Source organism: Meleagris gallopavo, chromosome Z (genome assembly GCF_000146605.3).
Source record: "Meleagris gallopavo isolate NT-WF06-2002-E0010 breed Aviagen turkey brand Nicholas breeding stock chromosome Z, Turkey_5.1, whole genome shotgun sequence".
Classification (NCBI taxonomy): Eukaryota; Metazoa; Chordata; class Aves; order Galliformes; family Phasianidae; genus Meleagris; species Meleagris gallopavo.
Window position 1 is genome coordinate 63,705,075 of NC_015041.2, and position 12,430 is coordinate 63,717,504.

The window sequence follows — 12,430 nt, forward strand, 5'->3', positions numbered from 1 at the left end:
GGGGGTTGGTCTCGATGATCTCTAGAGGTCCCTTCCAACCCCTATAATTCTGTGATTATCATTATTACATTATAATACAGAGTGTTGAAAGAATGACCCCTGGAAAAGTTTTGAGGCTTTTTTTTTTTCTGTACTCAAAAGAATACTGTAGTTAGTAAGCTATATTAAGATTCATAAACACGTGGCTAAACTATGTCTAAGGTTTTGTTCATCTTTATAAAAATCTCCTAGGTTATTTATTTATTATGAGGAATAGGAAATGCAAGTGCATTTCAGAGTCTAATGCATGTGGTTTATGTTTATTTTGGCTTCCCCAAGAAAGTAGATTGTACAGACACACTTGTGAGTGCTCTCTCTTTTCCTGTATCACTCGCACCTGATAGATTTTGAATTCTTTTTCAGTAGGACCCCGTGGATAACCATAAGTTCCAACTGTGTGATGTTTGTGAATGTTTTGTTAAAGATGCCGTGCAGACTGGAGGAGAGGCCCGATCTGAGGAGGAAGGTTAATTGACTAAATATGGTGTCGGAATACAAGATAACACAATATAACACAATGTAATTGGAATTGAGGCTAATAAATCCAATAAAGTGAGAGAGAGTGTCCAGCACCAAAGGTCTGACTCTGAGCTGAAGGCTCACACTGCTACACACACACACTGCCAGGCAGCGAGACACAGCGAGCCCCATCCCTTGGGGTCTCATTTTCCCCTCTGAATACAAAGTCCTCTGGGCTACGTAGCTCTTCTCTTCTGAGAGCCAGATATCTGGAAAGTTGTCAGTCCACAGAACTGGAGTATTAACTCTTTAATTCCCCGTGCTTTACGTGATGTTATGGCGCGGAATACCGAGAACAAAATTACAAAACCATTCCAGTTCTGTGTGGAGCCGGAGGCTGAGCTTGATGATACCGTGGGTCCTTCAGCTTGGGATATTTTATGAGGCTACTTTACTGTAAAACATAAATAGAGAGTTTGTGTTAGGTCGTGACAAGCACACATTTGAGCATGGAAAGGAACAGAAGTTTATCAGAACAACCCATTTCAGCTAACAGATCTGTTATCAAACTAATAATTACTTAGCTCTAGAACTGAAACAGCTTCTTCTGTTTAAAAATAATTCAGTAGGTGATTATTATAAAACTCCTCTCTGGGGAGTACACCATTTATAATACTTCTTTACTGATATGCCCTCTTGGATTCCAGTTTACACTATTTACCCGTGTAACCATGAAACAATTCATACTGGCAAGGAGACCTTAGACAGCAATCTCAATAATATTCTGTTATTTAATGATGTTTTCTTAGCATTTTGCTACACTCTAGTAAACTATTGCAAAAATATTCCGTGTAATTATCATAAATGTGAAAGTAGAGGAACTGATCACTCCAGTTCTTCTTTAAGGATGTCATCTTGCTTTGGTTCATTTTATGGCAGAACAGACGATGTTTAAGGGAACCATTCTGCTCAAGACTGTTTATTTAGAACTATGTTGGTAAGACAACAGCAGGCAGACTAATAATGAGTACCATAGACAGTTATGTACTTGCTCATAAATTTGAGGCTGCTGCACGTCCCAGATTTCCATTCATTTGGTCTGTTTCCTATGTGGGGATTTGTGTGAGTGCAGAGGGGTAGAGAAGTGGGAGGCTTATTTTCAGAGCTTGAATCTGAATAGGGTGCTGAACATCTTCTGTTTGCATGAGAAGTGCAATGGTATGGCCCATCTGTTCTGCACAGTGATGCCAATCTGCTCAGGAGCAGGGAGACCTGTAGAGGTCAGATCATGCTAAATCACTAAGCATGTGCCATAGCAGTCCATGCAGCCTTCCTGAAGAGAAAGGTAGGATCCTCACGTGAGTTCAAGTATGCTTAGTATTTTAAGTCAGAAACCTCGTAAGGTTGGCCAACACTCTGACATAAAAGTAAATAGAACAAAACAAGGCCAGTTTGGAACGATACCTGCAGGCGCACAGTTGTTGCAAATAATCAGTGTGATGTTTGTGGAGCTACTAAACAGATGAGTGACATATAGACTGTTGCAATCAGCTTGAAAAGAAGCTACATAATTAAGACAAAATCACTGTGTAACTATAGTAGTGAACATCTGCATAATGATTCATTTATTAGTATATTTTGAAAAGCATGAAAAACACGCAAACATTATATTTACTACAGCAGCATGACACAAATCGGTGCCTCTGAAAGCATTTAGTTCATAAAAGCAACTATTTTTCACCTTCAAAATTTCTACTTTTCTGTTCAAAGTTAATCACTTATAAGAATAAAGCAAACTGTTAGGTTTAAGTTCTCTTTTATCCAAAACATCTCTTGGACACAGGAAATGAGAAAATAGACATGTCTGTTTCATTTTGCAAGCCCAGTTTTCAGTTAAAACAGCACACGAACCCACGAATGTCTCTCTGGGGACACTCAGAACCTACCCGGATGCTTTGTTGGGCAGCCCGCTGCAGGGAACCTGCTGTAGTGCGCAGTTGGGCTGGATGTTTCCCAGAGGTCCCTTCCAATCACAGTGATTCTGTGAGTTCCTATTTGATCATTTTTTCTTCTCTTTTCTCTGTTCCGATAGAATAAACTGGCAAGGCAAAAAGTTCCATTTCAGGAAGAGCTGCAGTTTGTACAGATGTCTAAGGTCCCTCAGGGCTGGAGGACAGCGAGGCAGGAGCTGTACAAACAGACTGCAAGAGAGGGCACAACTCTCCCAGCAAGGGGCAGTGCCTCAGCTCTGGGCAGGCTGTGGTGGATCTGTGGTGTGGGAGTCCTCCATTGGCAGGATTAGCAGTTAAGGAAAAAACCAGCCTTGCTCTAGAGGCCCGTGCAGGGACAGCTGGAATCATTATTCAGAGGTCGCAGCTTGCAGCTCATTACTGCATTAAATACAGACCTTGGTTTGTGTTAGAAACAGCAAGCTTTGCTTCCCACTGGTAGCAGTGGTGCTGCCTTTGTTGGCAGATTAGTCCATGTAACAGCTGACCCAAATGCTTGCAAATTCTAATCATTTTAAATGTTTCCCCAAGACATATTCCAGTCTGTGGGCTGATAGGCTTTTGTTTGTTTGCTTTTCTGGTTTTTTTTTGTTGTTTTTTCCCCCTCCAATCTCTGTAATTCATGAATAAATCCCAACTTTTGACTTCTTGGTATCATTATGAAAGAGTTATCCACTTACAGAAAAGGATGAATTTCATCCCTTCATTCAGAAGGTGCTGTTCTTCCTTCCTTTTTTTTTTCTTATTTCCTCCAGTTTGTACACCTGTTGGCTTTTTTTTCTGTATTTCTTTGACATCATACATATTTATTGCCAAAACGTTAGCTGAGAAACTGTTGGCTTTCTTCTGCTCAAATCATAAGAAGTTTTTTATTTTACATTAAACATTAGTAGCAATAATTTAAACCATCTCCTATTGCAATCAGATCTTACTACATTCTATCTTCTTTGAGTAGTAAGAGCTGCTTACATAAAGAGCCTATAAAGTTGTTTTATTTGAAATAAGAGACATTTGTTTTTAAACTTTCTATTCAAATATTATCATAGAGTGGGGGAAAACAAACACTAGTGTTATCATTCTAGAATGAACAGTAAATTCGTGTTGGCTCAAGTACACTTCTGTCAGAAGAGCTTTTAAGTAGAATTTTTACTTCTGCTCCGAGGCTTTAGAGAGTTCTACTGCTGTATTCCACCTGTGATGACAAAACCAGGAAATGCCTAACATTACATTGTCCTTCTTGCCCTTTCTGAAGGTTGATGTGACGCTGGCTGTCCTCCAGTCTTCAGGGACCTCTCCCATTCTCCGAGACCTTTCAAAGATAACAGAGAGTTATCAGCAATCACTTCTGCCAGCTCCCTGAGCACGTGTAGCTGCTCCTCTTTGGGGCTCTCAGATGTGTGTGAGTTGATTTTGGCAAGATGCTCTCTGCTCAGATCCACCTTGACCAAGGGGAGGTCTTCCATTCCCCAGACTGTCTCCTAAACCCTCTCTTAGAGGGCTTGGGATTCTCAAGGGGCAATGTAGAGAGACTGAAGCAAAGACCTCATCAAGTATCTCTGCTTTTTTCCACCTCCTACCAGGGCACCCACCTAATTCAGTAGGTGACCCATGTTTTCCCTAGTCCTCCTTTTACTATTCGTATATTTAATAAAAGCCTTTCCTGTAATCCCTAGCCTCCAAATTTAATTCCAAGTAGGCCTTGGCCTTCCTCACTGCATCCCTGCAGGCCCTGACAACATTCCTATGTTCTTCCCAGGTGGACAGGCCCATTTTCCACATTTCATGGACCTTTCCCTTCGAATTTATCCATGAGCTCCTTGCTCATCCACGCAGGTCTCCTTCCACCTTTCCCTGCTTTCACACTCAGAGGGATGCATCGATCTTGAGTTTGGAAGAAGTGATGTTTAAGTGCTGACCAGCTCTTCTGGTACCCTTTCCCTTTCAATGCTCTAGCCCATAGGATACCCCTAAGTACGTTCTTGAAGAGGTCAAAGTTATCTCTTCTGAAGCCCAAGGTAGCAACTGTACCAATTGCTTTGCCTCTTCCACACAAGGTCCTGAATTCCACCATCTCATGATCACTGCATTCCAAGCTGCCCCCAACCCTCACATCCCCAGCCAGGCCTTCCTGGTTGGTTCAGCAGCACCTCTCCTTGTTGGCACCTCCTGCACCTGCATCAGAAAGTCATCTTCTGTGCACTGCAGGAACCTCCTCGACCTTGTGTGCCTGGCTTTGTTGCTTATCCAACAAATATGCAGCTGTTCTTAACAGTATTCTGTCTCCTAGCTATTAAAATGTTACTTTTATAGAATCAAGGTGTATAAGTGTGTTAATAAAAATGTTCCAGAGCAGTTTCTCAGGAAGGAACGAATGGAGAAACAAAATCAAGGTGGACAAACTTTGTTCAGGATCCTCTACTTTCCCCCCACCTATTACTGTAAAGAGAGTAGCATACATCTTCAGAACAATCTAGCTCTGCTCTCTCTAGCTTGCTCCAAAAGTAATGCCTTCTAATTATTTCCATGGAAAACAAAGCAGACAAACAGACTGCAACAACGCTATTTGATAGAGAAAATTCTCACCTACAAAACAATACATTTTTCAACATAGTCACACCATTAGCTATATGTTTTCACCAGCAATGAACAAGAGCCTTCATGTTGCGCTCGTCAAAATCTGTACCAGTGTAGGTGACTCTATTTCAAACTGCTATCATGGCATTGTTGCAAGGAAAATGTTGCCCATGCAGTACATCTTTCATCAGCCCAAACAGATGGAGGTCAGAATCCTGACTAGATGGTGGGTGTGGAGGGACAGTCCATCCAACACTGGCAATGTACTCCATGATCTTCAAATTGGTAGGAGGCCGGGCATTATCGTGTTGCAAGAGAAAGACTGTATTCTTCTCATGGCTGACTCTGGACATTTTAGCCTTCAGCTTAGTCAGCATCATGATGTAGGGGTCAGAGCTGATCTGGGTTTCAAGAAATCCAGAAGGATTATTCCTTTTCTGTCCCAAAACACAGGGCACATCTGAGGGCTGCATCTTGAACCTCATAATAGTTCCATTGAGTCACATGTTGATGCTGTATAATATAGGCAATTTATTTTGCTATTTCTTTCTAATAAAGCCAAATACGTCTTCCTGCAGAAACACCAGTGCAGGTATCAGACTGTATATGAAAACAGAATTATCCTCTTTAAAAATAAATATTTTAACAACCAGGCCCATTAAGGAATCATTTCATAGTAGGAGTTCCTCTGCCAATGACTTCCCTCTAAACTTAAACAGTAAAGGTAAACGGAAATAGGCCAAAACGAAATGGATGTAAGACATTAAGTCTACACTAGTCATAAAATGCAGAGGAGGAAGGCAAAGAAAGGCAGACCCACAGTGCTCAAAAGTGGCTTGACGTTGAAATAAGATGCTCCAGCTATACTTCTCTCCTATTCAACAGTACAATGTGCCTCAAAAATCTGGCCTTAATTGTCTTCTGTGTGCTAATTTGTAACAAGTACAGGAGAAAAAATGTTTTGGAGAATGCTGTACTGGGTCTTTGATGTAAATTATGTCTCTTGACAACTGAATTTTGTCCAACTATTAATTTACGATTAAATTATGACTGAGATATAACTAAGTTCCTATTTCCCTCTTGCTCTTGGTACAGCAGTAAAGTACATCAGATCTTTTACATCCAGCTTCACATTCACTGCAGGTCATTTGCACTGGTTCTTGTGCAGAGCGTACGTTGAATGGATCTACTCTTATTAACAAGGGAACAGTGATATCACAGTAATAGAAATAACTTTTACAATGCCAACAACATTGGCATAACTCTGTTGAATCCTAACATAGTAGTCCATATAGCGTATATATTAAATTACCATTCCCTGCATAGCTGAAATAATTTTTCTGTATTGGTAAATACAATTGCCACTTAAATGGAATTTAAATAATCTTACATTATCATTTCTCATCTCATTTACTTCCAAACTGTCTTTCACTAATGTCTAATAGAGAGCACCAGAGCTCTGAAGTAAATTATTCAATTTCATTTTGACACAGTAAGAATACAGTACATATGTTCATTCACTATTGAACACAATGAAATATTTGCATTTCTTTGTAAATGTATTGTGCAGTGCAAGATAAGCTAACCTCTAAATCACCTCCGGCATCCTAGGAGTCTGAATATTCAGAAGCGTTTGCAAATCTTACACAAGGCATTAACCTTCTAGGGGACTAATTCTGCTAAAAATAATGGTGCTGACAGCACCGCTGTTTTATTTTAATATACAGTTAATGCAGTCCAGCTATTTCATAGGTTTCTGAGTGTCAAAGGGCAACTACATTCTAGAAAATCTGGAGAACTTGTGTCCTTAAGCTGGCATGCTCAAAAGGAGAAACTATAGTGAGATGCTGTATGAAATAGTTATTATTCGTTTTCTGACTATCAGATGTTAAATATAAAACCATCTTGACTCTGATATGCATTCACAGGCCTGACGAAAAGTCCTGACCTATCCTGGAAGGTATTACGCATTTTTTATGCTTTTATTGTATTTTCTCCCCCCACCCTTTGGAGGACGTTAGATGAGAGAATGGCGTCTTGGAGTACAGTTACTTACCAATGTAAAGCCACCACACCACCACAGCTCCTTCACAAAGCGGCAGATTGGTGATCTCAGACAGAGGCTCCACATTCTCCTTCGCATGCTGTACTCTTCTGCATGAACCGTCGTGCCATTATGCTCTGTGGAACATGGTGACATAGTGGTTTATTGCATCTGGCATTGAAAAATATCTGTACTTCATGCAACCTGAGAAAGGAAGCAGAAATTCCCTTGCAACAATTAAGATTACCGATACACAGCTCATTACTGGGCTATGTGGCCAATGTCATGAACTGTAATCATTTTTTACCTCACTTCAGGAAAGTTTGCAGCATCACTTCAAGCTAGAGAATTTTTGCTCCGTTGCTCAGCTATGGAGTTGAGTTACAAAGTGAATAAACTATTTAAGCTCTACTAGTCATTACATCAGTCCTGGCAGACTTCCTGTCACTAAGATGGGCAGGTATCTGCAATACTCTTGCCACGGAACAGTGAATTAAACAATCCACCTATTTCTTGTTTGCTAGGAAAATGTTAAAAATCCTTAAGGCAAATGGAAATCATGAGTCTTCCTGTGATTTTACTTGGCTTCAAAATAGGATAAACTTCCACAAAACAATCACAGAGATTTTGGTAAGGAGAAAAAAGGAAGCAAATTCAAGTTTTCTCCTGAAGGCAATTTGTCTGCTTTTACATTTATTCTTACTTTACTGACTGGATAGGGCAAAAGGGAGTTGCATCTCTTAAATATTTAAGGCTCTGCAGAAATGCCTACTGTCAGGAGTCAGTGCTATCACAGGTAAAACTCAGCAAACAATCATATTTCTCACATTTGCCTAATAAATTATTTTCTGCTCACCTCTGCTGCTCTCATCAGTGAGATATTTAAACTGAAAAACATTTAATTTATGTCAGAAACTTACTGGGAATAGGATAAAGGATGGCAATGTGCTTTTCAAATTTAATCATGGGAGGGCACTGCAGCTGCAGTTGTGCAATATGCTCAGTATTACTGTTTTCAGTATACAGTACAACAGCCTCTATAAATTAATTCAAGCAAGAAATCTGGCATATGAAACAAAGGGTGTGCCAGCAGTTTTATAAGTTAAACTACTTTGATTATAAAAATATTTTTGTGGAAGAAACATATACATGATTAGACATATTACATTTTTGTTAAGAGTTTGTCACGGCTAGTTTCCTTTGCATTTCTTTAAAACACAGCTATCACATCCTGCCTGTAAGAGAGGGGAAGGGCTGACCAGATTCTCAAACACCCCTGGTTAGATTAAGGTAAAACAGTAGACAGAAGTCTGCACGTAATTATCAATTTTAATGAGAATCTGCATTCTGCAGTTATCCCCCACATATTAGTACTCTAACACTTCCACTCTGTCATGAACTCTGCAGCTAATCTATACGACCTTCAGAGACCAAAAGACGTCTTGCAGTTGCTTAAGAACTTTACAAGAAAAAAAGAACCAAAAGAGCAATGGAGAGAAAAGGACAAAAAATGAGACAGGCAGAGAGATGAAAAGAAAGAAAAAGAAGAAGATTGATCACCGCTCTGCGTCAAGGAGTTAAGTTCTAGCCCAAGGCCCAGCAGTGCCATAGAATGGATGGGGATAGGGGTGAGCGTGCTCACAGGTTGTAGTACAGAATCTCTGTACTACCTCAACAAAGAGCATTCCTATTACTGCGGGTTGGAACTTGATGATCCTGGGGGTCCCTTCCAACCCAAGCCATTCTATGATTCTGTGATTCTGTTATGACTCCAAGGTTTGCAGAGGCATCATCCCAAAGTCATCAGCCAGTGAGCCCGCAATAACAAGTTTCTCAGAAATATGTGTAGAATGAAAAACTTCTTGCGGGCAATGTAGGCCAGTCTGTTAGCAAAGCAAGACTATCCTGTTTTCACAGAATCCTGTACCTCACTGATAACGGCCTCTGAATGATGAAACAACAGAAAGAGAAGCTAGCTAATTGGGTAACATCAAGTTTCTCCTAGGAGGCAATGGGAAGGAGAATGGGAGCGGGCAGCTTGAAGCTGAAAATCTGGGATACATTGCTAGGGAAAAGATCATTGACAAAGTGACTGGAAAAGAGGTACAAGGCCTCAGATTCTGAAGAGAGCTCATGTCAGGCACGAGGGAATGTACATATATTCCCTTCAAGGAGATGCTGTATGACACCCTGGCAAGCGGACCACCACAGAGAGGCATCCAGCACCCGAGGGAATTAGCTATGCTGGAGGTGAGATACAGTGACCTGAACAACAACTGAGTATGTAGAAACCCAGATGGAATCAAACGCATGAAACCTTTGTGGCAGAAGCTTTTATGGAACAGAGCTGACAGCAATGACTCGGAATTGATGGAGCAGGGCAAATGGTTGTGAATATGACAGGCTCGGATAACAGGAGATAAAGTGTGAAAAAGAGAATACGCTCAGCTATATAGCAAAGTTTTTGCCCTTTCACATACCGGTGCTCATTAAGCCTGGTGAAATTGTTGGCTATTGTTCTTTCTCTGTGATATATACTTGCATTCAGGAGCATGGTTTAACATTTTGCCCATCTTATGAATTAGTGAGATACACAGGGACTGCAGAGCAGTGAGAGACAAAAGAAAATAACCAGGTAACTCCTAGTTACTCTCCCTGGGATTCCTAGCTTATTTATCTCTTGGCTGAGAACTGTTCTGTATGCTTGTGCCAAACAGCCAAATAGGGCTTTTGTCTATAAAACGTTTGATTGCTTTCAAAGAACACTGCACTGATCAACATTTTGTCTTACTTAAGGCCTCCTGACACACATCTACTTACAGTATGCAGCTAGAGTGAGCAACAGAGAACATCTGCATTTCTTTGGTGAGACCAAAGATCACAGGATGAATGCTTTCTCCATTTATACGTAGCAGACGCATGCTTTAAATTAGGTAAGGTTGGCTGGGGTCAAAATGCATCGTTTGACTGCAAGAAGTATTAGGAATATTCTTTCATTTCACAGGTAGAGCACAAGATCGTTTACTTAAAAAAACATCATGGGTTGCTAGAAAGACAAACTCTCAGACACCTCAAATTATTCTGATGGCATAAAAGAGAAAAATAAAGTTGTACATCACACTGCAAAGTATTTTACAATGTCTTGTTCCATTACAAGTTAAATACAGAACGTGCAAATGCCTGAGCTGAAAATATTTTTTCTTACTATTTTTGCTTGCAGTTTCTGGAAATTTCAGGAAATCATATGCTTAGGAGATTGTTAAAGCACTGCATATTTCAGTGCTCACAGCTTCTCTAAATCCAGGTTCCTGCCTGTGGCTTGATTATTTTATCTTACGTGTATGGCTTTAGGTAGCACATCTCTGTTCTCCAGTTCATCAGATATGGAAGACAAACCACTGTAATTCAAAGGCTTCATTCTTTTAGAAGCCCACAGATAAACACTTCTGAGGATTATTTCATCAAAGAAAAAGATATCTAGGAAGGAATTTAAGCAAAGTACACATTCTTTAAAAATCTTTTGATTAGGTAGGCTTGTTTCAGCTAAGTAAGTACATGGAAATCTTTTGTCAAAATTCAGGCTGTCAAGATTAATCTAGACCTCAGGACTCAATCTGCCTTTCAGTTATTTCATAGGAAGATAATCTGCATATTCCCTTTTCATTTTCCTTCTTTACTTTTCTGCCCATAATCCATATTAATCCCTGCCTATCTATGAGTGAAGTGAAAGGTTAATGGCGTTTTAATTTGTGATAATAAAAGTATCCCAGTAGCTTGACAGAGGCAATACAGCAAAAGTCACAGAAAGGTTCAGAATAAAGGGATGAAATTCTCAAGTGCTTGTTTATGAAAGCTAACGATGTAGATTGTTTTCATATGGTTCCCTGGTCTCTTGTTATTTGTAAAAGCCTTCTTTCTTTCTTTTTAATACCAATTTTAGTGTAATATTGTATCTGTATCCTCTTCATGGAAGCTACCTCTGGAACTTGTCCTGTGATGATCTCTTACTGCCTCGCCAAAGCCAGGGAAAAGCTAGGGAGAGAGTTTGTGCTGATTTAAACCACAAAACATACTAAACAAGTACTCTTGTTGCACATGCTCAGTCAACCTCATTGAACCCACCAGAAAACACACTGCAAATTATGACAGGCAATAGGCAACAAATCACAAGTTGCGAGTTAGAGCAAAAGAAAATTCTCATAGCGAGCACAAGTTCTGAAGTATATTTGCTGCTGTATTACTGCACACGTGAAGCTTTTGGAAGTAGAAGTATATAGCATTCCCTTTCTTGAGCAAGCAATTGCTTTAAAAACGTTAGTGTAGAACTCTCTTGCCAATGAGTGGCTTCTGTCAGCTCAAGTCTTGTATAAGCTTTGTAGATTCCTTGAATGCAGGGCTATTTCTTGCACTAAAGGATGACTTCCCCTTGCTGCTGGACACCATGACACCAACACTGATATGGTTCATGATCTCTACAAGACAGTGAGCAAACCCACCTAAAAACAAAGCCATTCAGTGCAACATGCATTCAAACACCACGGGCTTTGACCCATGACAACTGTCTGTAACCCTGGAGAGAATCAACTGCAGTCACAAAACTGTCTTTCTTCTGGACTTTTATAAATTACTTCAAAATACACAGGGAGGAAAGGGCAGCTAATGGAATTGCAACCTGATGGACAACAGCAGCTTCTATTTCTTGAATGAAGAAACGTGAAGAAAATCCCTTCATTATATAGATGCCTACACAACTAGAGCTTTCATTAAAACAAACATTTTTTTTTCCCTGCTTTCCTTAGTGATACTGGACATTCATATTAAAACAAACATGCTTAGTGTAGCTGCAGGGAAAGAGCTGGAGCACAATTATTCTGAATATCGTGATGTTTGCAGAACTCACGTAACAAAGCTTGACAGACTTGATCAGACTTAAGTCCTTTGTCACTGAGAATCTTGTCCCTGTCCACTGATAGTCCTGGTCTCCTTCTCCTCTGATAATCTTCAGATGAAGATTAGTTCAGACAGGAAAAAAAAAGCACCAAAAAAAAATATATATATGCAAAAGAAGAATGCTTTTTAACTACATTCATCTTTGGAAGTATCTATATTACTTAAGTATAAGGTTTTGCTGGTAGATAACTAAGGGCAAAAGAGGAAGAACTGCATGAGATGAATTTCTCATTGTTATGACTGATGTCAGTAAAATTTCTTCTTTAGCATATAAAAATATGGACTTCTGCTACACTAACAGCAGAATATACTCATTTTTCAGTTGTCTTCCTTTCACTACTCATTTTTCAATTCT

The 12,430-nt window shown here is 39.8% G+C and overlaps 1 long non-coding RNA gene across 1 annotated transcript; it reads right to left on the bottom strand.

Annotated features, from left to right (window-relative positions):
- Nucleotides 1-2,112: 2,112 nt before the first annotated feature.
- On the bottom strand, nt 2,113-12,122 carry LOC104915335. Its single transcript, XR_796331.3, has 3 exons — nt 12,026-12,122; nt 7,138-7,262; nt 2,113-3,816 (listed from the first exon to the last, which is right to left on the bottom strand). It is a non-coding gene; the product is annotated as an uncharacterized LOC104915335 (long non-coding RNA).
- Nucleotides 12,123-12,430: the final 308 nt, after the last annotated feature.